Source organism: Peromyscus leucopus, chromosome 22, assembly GCF_004664715.2.
Source record: "Peromyscus leucopus breed LL Stock chromosome 22, UCI_PerLeu_2.1, whole genome shotgun sequence".
NCBI lineage: Eukaryota > Metazoa > Chordata > Mammalia > Rodentia > Cricetidae > Peromyscus > Peromyscus leucopus.
This window is the reverse complement of record NC_051081.1, coordinates 21,325,998-21,335,623: the sequence shown is the minus strand read 5'-3', so window position 1 is coordinate 21,335,623 and position 9,626 is coordinate 21,325,998. Positions and strand designations below refer to the sequence as shown.

The 9,626-nt window shown below is 54.2% G+C and overlaps 1 long non-coding RNA gene across 1 annotated transcript; it reads left to right on the top strand.

The window, feature by feature from the left end:
• The first annotated feature begins 953 nt into the window (after positions 1-953).
• LOC119086435 lies at positions 954-6,870 on the top strand. The gene is made up of 3 exons (XR_005089726.1): positions 954-1,039; positions 4,772-4,937; positions 5,291-6,870. It is a non-coding gene; the product is annotated as an uncharacterized LOC119086435 (long non-coding RNA).
• Positions 6,871-9,626: the final 2,756 nt, after the last annotated feature.

Here is a 9,626-nt window from a genome sequence, read left to right as displayed (position 1 = left end):
AGGTCTTAAAGGCAAAAAAAAAAAAAAAAGCAAAAAAAGCCCTTCAAAATAAAAAAACAAAACAAAAACCTTTAGGAGCTCACAGGTTAACTGGCTCACTATTCAGCAAACAGGAGAAAGAAGCGTGTTTGGAGAATGAACAGTAAGGGGCCATGTGGAGGCAGGAAGGAGCCGGAGCCCGCATGCCATAGAATTGTGGGGCAGTGTACTGCACACTACCACGAAGGCCTGGACCGGTGACTGTGAGGCAGGTCAGTAGCGATGAGGATGCTATAGAGAGGAACAGAGGCTGAGCCGTGAGTGGCCTAGGGAACTGAGAAGGAGAAACAGAAGTGTCCCGGGGCCACATCTGGTCAGCCTTGGGCAGGTCAGCTACAGCACCCGGGTGAGGATGTAAGGCAAACGCTGGGGACTCAGAATGCTGTGTGTGCACCGCACCGCCACCACCCAGTGCGTACAGCCGCTGCCTCTAGATCAGCTCCTAGCGCCCCCAACCAGCATGCCAGGGGATAGCTCCCCCCCCTCATCACCACCACACCCGCAGGCCCGGACTGTGTTGACAAATGGGCCCTTCCTCCCGCCCTGTGGAACTGAACTATGACATTGTAAAGGTGGAAGTGAGTCATAGTGTTCTTCCTTCCTCCTCTTCCTCTCCACTCTGCCTGCAGACGCCCCTACATTCCCATTCTCTCAACCCCCACACCTCATCTTTTAAAATCCCTAAACTACATATAAGTGGCCGGCAGCATAAATGCCCCCCAATCCAGGCTGGGGATACTGAGGAGCTTGGCAAGGGCCCTGGATGTGGGACTCTGCACATATGGGTAGGCAGTCTGGGACACGACGGGTGTCTGAACCTGTGAGCTTGCTGAGGTCAGTAGAGACCTGAGAGGTCGCTGTCTGGGAGGTTATGGTTGGGGTGGAGCGTTTTTTTGGAACTGACATGGGTGCGTCTTTGTCAAGTGCTCTACTATTGAAAGGGACTCTGTGAGTGGCCAGTGTCTGTGGGCCCCGGTGTGTCTTCATGGACATCTGAGCAGTAAGTGTGGGAGGAGATGGTTGCCCTGGATGGTGGAGGTTACCACCCTGCATGGAGGAGTGTTTCTGTCCCTGGGAAGGGAAGGGGTTGGAGAAGCAAGGACGGGGGTCTGCCGCTGGACAGCCTGCCTTGGCCTTTGGTAATACAGGATGCGAGCGGGCTGTTCTTGGAGTGAGCCCACCATCAGACCCTCCGATCCATCTTCCTCATCAGGCCCAGAGTGTCAGTTAGTGGCCGTGGGTGGGTGGGGGGCTGTGTCACTTTCCCAGGGGACAACCCACCCCCACCCCACCAGCCCTCCCTCACCAGAGCTCAGCGGGAGAGAAGGACCACCAGGAAGGTGGGCCACAAACACCACTCAACAGCATCTTTCTCCTCCCTGCCTCAGTCTCCCCGAGTGGAAAAGCAGGACAATGGCCTCGACAGAGCGATCCTACCTGTTTGGAGTCACGGCCCACAGGGAGCTTAGCCCTGCATGTGGACTTTCATTTTTATACCCACCCTTCCTTCCATCAGAGACTCCCTGGCTGAGGGCTGCAGCCCTTGGGTAATCTCCAGGAGGTACTGCTAGGCAGCCAACCAGAGCTTAAACCGTCTACAGATGATGTAGAAAATTAAAAAACCCCATGACAGGCCTGGGTGAGTCAGACGGGGGCTTAAGGAAGTTCAGTGGGAGCCTGGAGGGGTCTATATCTGTGCGATGTGTGACTTCTCACCCATTGGCCGGAGGAAGAACACAAGAGGCCCCCTGAGGATAAAAGCCCAGGGTAATAAGGGACCAGAGCACCGCCTCACCTTGTCCCTGGAGGCTCCACTCCAGGGGCTGTGAAGGGGTGTGGGGTAGAAATCGGATTTGTCTTCTCTTCTTCAACGCTGGCCTCCCCATCTGTCAGTGGCCTTCGGATGGCCATCTTCAGTCCCAGGGGCTCGCACCAAGCTGACTGACGGGAGTCATCCCCCATCATGAACTCTGGAGGGAGTCCTCCCCAGGACTCTCTAGCCTTCCAAATATGGCTGCCTTCTCCTGGGATTTTTGCCCATGGTACCCGGGGGTCCTCGGAACAAAGCCAGCCACCACCCCTACCAGGTTCAAGCATCCCTGGGTGGCAACATTGCCAGGATGAATTCTGGGGGTGGTCTCAGCTCGGGAGGAGCCGTCTTCCCTCACTGCCCATCCATAAAGGGCGTCTGTGCCCAGGAAGCCCCCTCCCACCTGGGGCTGCTGCTAACACAGTGTGGCAGTGAGAGACAGACAAACGGGCCTGTGTGTGCCGGGCTGAGGTGCGGAGGAAGCACGGCTGGGCCCGAAGTGTTAATGGGCCTCCTTCCCTCCCAGCCTGGGCCAGCTCCTCCAGGTTCACCCCTTCTCCTGGGTCCCAGCACGCTCCATATCCCTGGCTGCAGATCTGTCCTACTTTGACAAACATCCCACTCAGCCCTTGGGTTTATGGCTTTTCCGAGCGCCGCCTTTTATGTGGTTGGGAACCGGTGCTGTGGTCCTGGCCGGGTGGAGGAGTCTGGACTAGGCATGGGGGGCTGGGCCTGGCCAGCAAACTACAGGAGAGCGAGGGCCAAGGGACAACATGGAGAGGCACACTTGCCCGGCCAACCTGTGTGCAAGGGACAGGTCGTGGGAGCCAGGAGGGGGTCCCAGAAGCTGCTGAGCTGGGAGGGTGGAGAGGACACAGGAGAACATTCCTGAAGGGGACAGCAAGTAGCAGCAAGAAGTGAAGCTGGGGTCCCCATGGGTTGGTCTGCTTGCCGACTCTGAGACAGGGTCTCACATATTCCAGGTTGCGCTGGAACTCACTATTTATTTATTTAGCTATTTGCTTCTTTCATTTTATGCAGATGAGTGTTTTGCCTACATGGACATGGGTACACAGCATGCATGCCTGGTGCCCATGGAGGTCAGAAGAAGTTGGTGGATCTACTGGATTAGAGTGTGGACGGTTGGCAGCCACCATGTGGGTGCTGGGAACCGAACCCTGGTCCTCTGTACGAGCCACAAGCGTTCTTAACCACTGAGCCGCCTCTTCAGCCCCGGAACTCACTATTTTAGCTGATGATGACCTTGAACTTCTGACCCTACTGCCTCCATCTCCCAAGTGCTAGGATTATAGGTGTGTATCACCACACCTGCTTTTATCCAGTGCTGGGAATCAAACCCAAGGCTCCATCCGAAGGCCGAAGAATGTTATCTTCAGTCCTTTGGTTTGTTTGGAGATGTCATAGTTGTTAAGTACCGGCTGTCTCATGAATTCCTTATCTCATTTCCACCAAAATAATACTGGGGCCCAGAAAAGTGACATGGGACAGGCACACTGTAGAGCTGGTTGGAGGCAGAACAAGCTCTCCTGCCCAGGCAGATGGCAGATGGCGGAGGAAGATGCGCATTGCTGGAGAGAAGCCACCACACTGTTCGTTCTTGTCAGGCATTGTGGAGTGTTCGTATCTGGGCCTCTGACTCAGTTCAGCGCTCCTGGAAGGCTGATAGAAGCTCACTCTAGACCCGAACTATCCGGGGCATCTCTGATACCCTGTTATCCACTTAAGCTGTTAGCCACTTAAGTATCCGCATCTTCCCTAAGCTAATGTCTCCCACACAGGGTACCACATGTTTAACGGACATAGAGGATACTGAATAGACTACTACGTACTCTAGGGCTGGGAATGTAGCTCGATTAGCAGAATGCTTGCCTAGTGTACATAAAGCCCGGGGTTTGACCCTCAGTATCCCATAAACCAGCCTTGATGGTGCATGCCCGAAATCTCAGCACTCGGAAGGTAGAGAGAGGAAGATAAAAAGTTCAAGGTCAGGGGCTGGAGGCATAGCTCAGAGGTTAAGAGCACTGGCTGCTCTTCCAGAGGACCTGAGTTCAATTCCCAGCACTCACATGACAGCTCACAACTGTTTGTAACTACAGTTCCAGGTAATCTGGCACTCTCACACAGACATACATGTGCATTTTATAAAATAAATAAATCTTAAAAAAAAAAAAAAAAAGTTCAAGGCCAGATTCAACTATCTAGGGAGTTTGGGGCTAGCCTGGGCATATTGCTCTCCTCCACCAGGATTCCAAGTCTAACTGCTATCCGAGGAACCAGGCCTGTAAACCATGATCACTGTGAAAGAGGATTTTTATTTCAAGAGCTCGGGAACCACTTTGCAGACACAGATACTGAGGTAACATTTGGGTCAAGTTTCAGAACATGGGATACAGTAGGAACAACCAGAGCCCTGGGTTCCTTGTCTGTCAGGACAGGGCAGCCCCTCAGTCCCAGGAAGCAGCCCAGTTTGTGGTGGTACACGCCTGTAATCTCACACCACTGAGGTAGGAGGGGAGAGGCACGAGCTTGAGCCCAGGCTAGACCGCCAGGGCTAGGTAGTGAGAAGCAAGAAGTAGGGGGCAGGGTTCTAGCACTCAGGGAGCTGAGGCAGGAGAATCAACTTTTAAGTTCAAGGCCAGGCAAGCAAACACAGCAAGACCCTGTCTCAGGAAATTAGGAGAGAAGAGAAGATACAGAAGAGAATTTGTGATGGGGGTGGGGGAGGGTGGCGAGGAGAAGGCCTCTGTCTGGAGGGAGATGTAGAGGCATGGAGCACCAGAGACTAAGGAGCCAGGAGATGTGTGGGGACAAGCTCAGCCTGTCTCCCACAGAGCAAGGACAATTCCAGGAACCATGCAGCGCCCCCTGGACTCACCTGCCACCCATTCCTTGTTTCTCAAGCTTTTTAGAAGTCTAACACGGCCAGGCCAATGTTGGCAGGTCTGCTGTGGAAGGAACCAGCTCTGTATGGAAAGACGAGAGAAGCTCCATCTGTGCTCTGGGCCAACCGTTTATGCTGCTGAGGGAAGGAAACCCAGGAGGGACGCTTCTGGAACACCCACTGCAGGTCCGTTGAAGTCTTTTGTCTTTTCAACTTTGTATTATTTATTGTTTGTTTGTTTGCTTGCTTGCTTTTACCCTTGACAACCCTGTAAATGGAATCTGAGGACTCCCATTTTTACACATTAGACTCAGAGAAGTCAAAGCAATTCAAAGGTGAAGCCAAGCCCCTCTAATCAGTCAGACCTGATCCTGGTAGTGGGGGCCTCGAGGTGGGGAGGGGAGACGAGAAGGTGTGGGCTTGGGGGGAGGGCGGGGGCGGGGGAGGGGTGGGGACGGACGGACCAACACATCCTCCTGCCTGCCTGTATTGTTCACAGAACCGAAAAAGTGATGATCGCTTTCCTTCCTGTCTTTAAGAAAACAACAGAATGAAAACAAACAGAGAAGGGGAACTCCCCTCCCTCCCCGCAGTCTCTGCCAGAAATAAAAGGAAGGGCTCCCGCTGACGGCGACCTGTGCTACCTCACGCTGGGACAGAGGCGGTGACCCAGCGCCCACACCCAACCCGGGGGCTGCGATGTCCCTGCCTGCAGAGTCCGGCCTTGAGAGGGACGCAGACTCACGAAGGCAGCTTTGCAAGTCCAGGGCCCAGGAGGAAACGGAAATATACAAGTCCAAGATCTGAAACCAACCGCTTTGCAAATAATCCCCAGTTATCACCCAGGGCGCCCAGGCCCCACCTCGTTTCTCACGCCTGAACTACCCACACTTAATGAAGTGAGGAAAGGGGAATCACCTCCCGATCTACCTGTCCTGGACTTGCCTATGTGTTACCTTGGTGACCTTGCCAACAAAGTCTAGAATAGCCACCGAGGCGGGGGTGGGGTGGGGATGTGGGGCGCGGCTCCTGGTAATGTAAGATACCCCCCACCTTACCCAGATCTCTTCTACTTGGGTCTTTTCGTCCCAGGGAGCTTGTGATAATTGGTCGTCTAAGGCAACCAAAAGATCCCTGCCCCTCTGGACACAGGGCTGAGGCCCCAAAGGCCAACAGTGTCACCATTACTAACCCCACAGTGACAGTGTTCCCACCCTACAGGTCCATGTGGGTCAGCCTGTGCTTTAAGGCCATCTGCACACGTCGAAAGCTTTAGTTCAGTTAAAGAATTTGTCTGTGGTCTGGGTTCACAGTGAGTCGGGAGCTGGGAGAACAGTTATTCTCCACTGAGGCTAATTCGTCTCAGAAAACACTTAAGGGAATCCCGCATTATGCACTTGGGCCTGCACCTGCTCCTTTGGGAAGTGTGGGGTGTCTCCCAGGGCCTGAGAGAACTGGGGGTACCGAGAGGCATCTAAAGGGGAACTCCTGGGAGGCTGGACCAGGGAGAGGCGCGGATGTGATGTTGCTATGGTTGAACAGTTCATTGCTCTTCCCTCCGGCTCCCCACGCAAGGACTGGCTTGTTCTTATCCCAGGTCCTGCACTCAGTGTTGCTGGATTGATGTCAGCTGAATGAATGTCGCTGCCTGAGCTTTAAGGGCAGCTGAGAGGTCAAGAGGGGTTTAGAGGGTTTGCTCTCTAAAGACCAGGCCAGAGCAGAGCTGAGGCTGGATCCTCTGAACTCACCCCCACCCCCCACACAATCTCTTCCTCGGCATCCCTGTGGTCTGACCCCACTGTTACCAGTTCTCATTTAAAATAGCCAAGGGTCACCTTCCTTTGTGACCTCTGAACCAAAGCATGGGCCAGACGGCCCTGCCCTCCCTCCAAAGGTTTTTGCTGACATCCCATGGCTTAGTGGATAAAATTCTGGTTCCTTGGCCCAGGGGCTGAAGGGTATAACTGTTACTTTCTTGTATCTCAACCCCTGTCCTGCATCTGGATTGAGCATGGTGGGTAGAGGGCAAATGTGTTGGGAGAGTTACCTCGCATGTCGCTGCGTTCCCAAAGGCCCAGGTTTTTTTGGTTTTTGGGTTTTTGTTTTTTTGGTTTTTCCAGACAGGGTTTCTCTGCGTAGCTTTGCGCCTTTCCTGGAACTCACTTGGTAGCCCAGGCTGGCCTCGAACTCACAGAGATCCGCCTGGCTCTGCCTCCCGAGTGCTGGGATTAAAGGCGTGTGGTGCCAACGCCGACGCCGACGCCACCTGGCAAGGCCCAGTTTCAAGAGAGCCCCCACAGGCTCTTCCTTTCTCTCTCCTCTCTTTCCTGAGTACTGTGACTCTAGGACCTTGCATGTACCCGGCAAAACATCCTGAAAGCTGTATGTCTCATGTAGCCCCGGCCTGGAACTTCCTATAGACCAAGCTGGCCTCTGAAGCTCACAGAGATCCATCTGCCTCTGCCCCTGCCTCTTGAGTGCTGGGATTAAAGGTGTGTACCACCCACTGAGCCTGTCTTTACTTCATCTTTTGAGACAGGCTCTCACAGAATTTCCCAGGCTGGCTTGGACTCCTCCTGCCTCAGCCTCCCAGGTATCCCAGGCCTGGCTAAGACCTCTAGAAAACTTCCTGACCCACAGGACAGGACAGGCCCCTCAGCATCCTCCCTGCACACAGGGCAGATAAGGCTTGTTCAGTACTCTATTGTACAGCAGTTATCTGTTCACGCAGCTGGCTCCCTGGACCCTGGGCCTCCCCAACCGCCCCATTTCTGGAGTCTGGCTCAGCGGCACCCCAGTACACTTTTGATGGATGAATTTGCTCTGTAACTTCCAGCCAATTCTCTCTGCTCTTTTGTCACCAAAAAAAGACTCTTTCTGGGTAACTGGGAAGAAGTAGCCTATGGGGGGGGGCGTAGAGGACGGGGTGGTTTGTGATACCCACTGGGGCCTATTAGGATTCACCAGGAGTATCTACATCGACCCATTAGTAAATACTGTGCTAGGCAATTGTCCTGTGTCCTCATGTGGCTCTGACAGGACACCTTGGGGCTACATGGAAATGCATGGTGCCTTGACAATGGGGATGTTTTTAAGAAGTCTGGGTAGGGGTGTATTTCAGAGGGAGGGCACTTGCCCGGCATGCATGAGATCCTAGGTTCCACCACCAGCAAAGAAGTAAATACGCAAATATAAAAAGGAAGTCTGTCCAAACCTCCCACAATCTGTCTTCCTCTCACGTCCACGTGATCTCCAGCAGTCACCCACTGCCCACCCCCCTCCAAGCCCTCACCTCCACTAAAGGGGCTTCAGGCACCACCCTAAGCAAAGCCTGGGACTGGGGCCCAGAACGAATCCTGGCTAGCCATCCACTGCTAACTGGGGTGTTGGCGCGGGCCACGGGGTTTCAGGTTTCAGCTCTCAGAGTGTTTTCCTGTCTAGGGCACTTTCTATTTTTCAATACTTTTCCTATCACAGCCAAATAACAGAAAAAGGAAATTAGTTGAGCCTCCTAAAGACCAAGGGGTGGGGGTGGGGGTGGGGGTGGGGGAGGGCAGAACACATTGGGAGATGGGAAGAGTCAGCTTGGGAAAAGCTGGAGGCTGGGTGGCTGGGTCACCGGGACCACTCCCCCTTCCCTTCCCAGGCTGACTCACACCCCCCCTCCTTCCAGAGCTGACTCATTGTTTTCAGCCAAACAGCAGGTCTTTCAGGCCGGGTTCTTAATGGACAGCCCGCCCGAGAGCTGGCTGGGTGCAATCCTGGCCTCCCCACAGCTGGGCCTGCCCCAGAGCTACCGAGTTCTCTCTGCCTGCACCCACTTCATGAGGGACAGCCACTTGTTCCCTCAAGGGCCCAAGCCCTGCACACGCGGGAGACGAGAGGAGGAGGGGCCAGGTGGTTTCCTGGAGCAGCTCCTTTCTAAGTTCAGTCTTCTCCAAGATGGGGGGAGGGGGGGAGGGGCGAGGGGTGGTGACTGAGCATGCCTCGGGCTCCCCAGCCTGTCACTTGTTGGAATTTGAGTAACCCTGCATCTTAGAGGTATTCGGTGAGCCAATAACTTCATCTTTATGAAAGGCTGTGTCAGTCATGGAATTCTTTCGCACGTGCGGCATGCATGCAAGTGTGTGTGTATTGCTCAGGTCCAGCCCTGCGCTCTGCATCCTGGGCTACATCCTTCACCCTAACCTTGTCTCTCTCTCTCTCTCTCTCTCTCTCTCTCTCTCTCTCTCTCTGAGACAAGGTCTCACGCAGTCCACGTAGTTCAGGATGGCCTTTACTTCCCAATCCTCCTGATTCCACCTCCTAGTGTTCTGGGCTTACCGATAGACAGCACCACCCCCAGTTTTAATGACACTCTCTCTTTTTTTTTTTTTTAAAGAGCTACGTGTAAGTGTTGTTGACGGGAGTAAAAAGGTGTTGGGGGGGAGCTAGCGTTAAATAAAACACACCCAGAACCCCAGGCCAAGGTCAGAAGGAATATTCAGCTGCGGGGGTTGGAGGAAGGGGGCTCCCTCAGGTCCCAGCAGGCCGAGCTCCCGCGGCACCGGTGAGTGAGAGAGCATTGATGGGTCCCAGCGGGATCTGCCCAGAGTCCCTAAACCCGCTTTTCTCATGGAAGCTGTGCTGGGCAATCCTCTAGGGAGCCAGGCGCCAGCATCCAGCTGGCTTTCTGCCCACCTGGGCCATTGCTGAAGAGGCTTTGGGTTTCCATCCAGAGCTTTTGAAATTTCAAAAAAAAACGATAGACCTGTGGGGATGGTGTGGTGGGGGAGGATAGCCAGGCTCCAGCGCCTCCAACAGTGAAGCCAGGCCTGTCTGTTCTTATCTGAGTCCGTGATCCAAATTGCTAATTTGGGGGGGGGGCGGAGATAC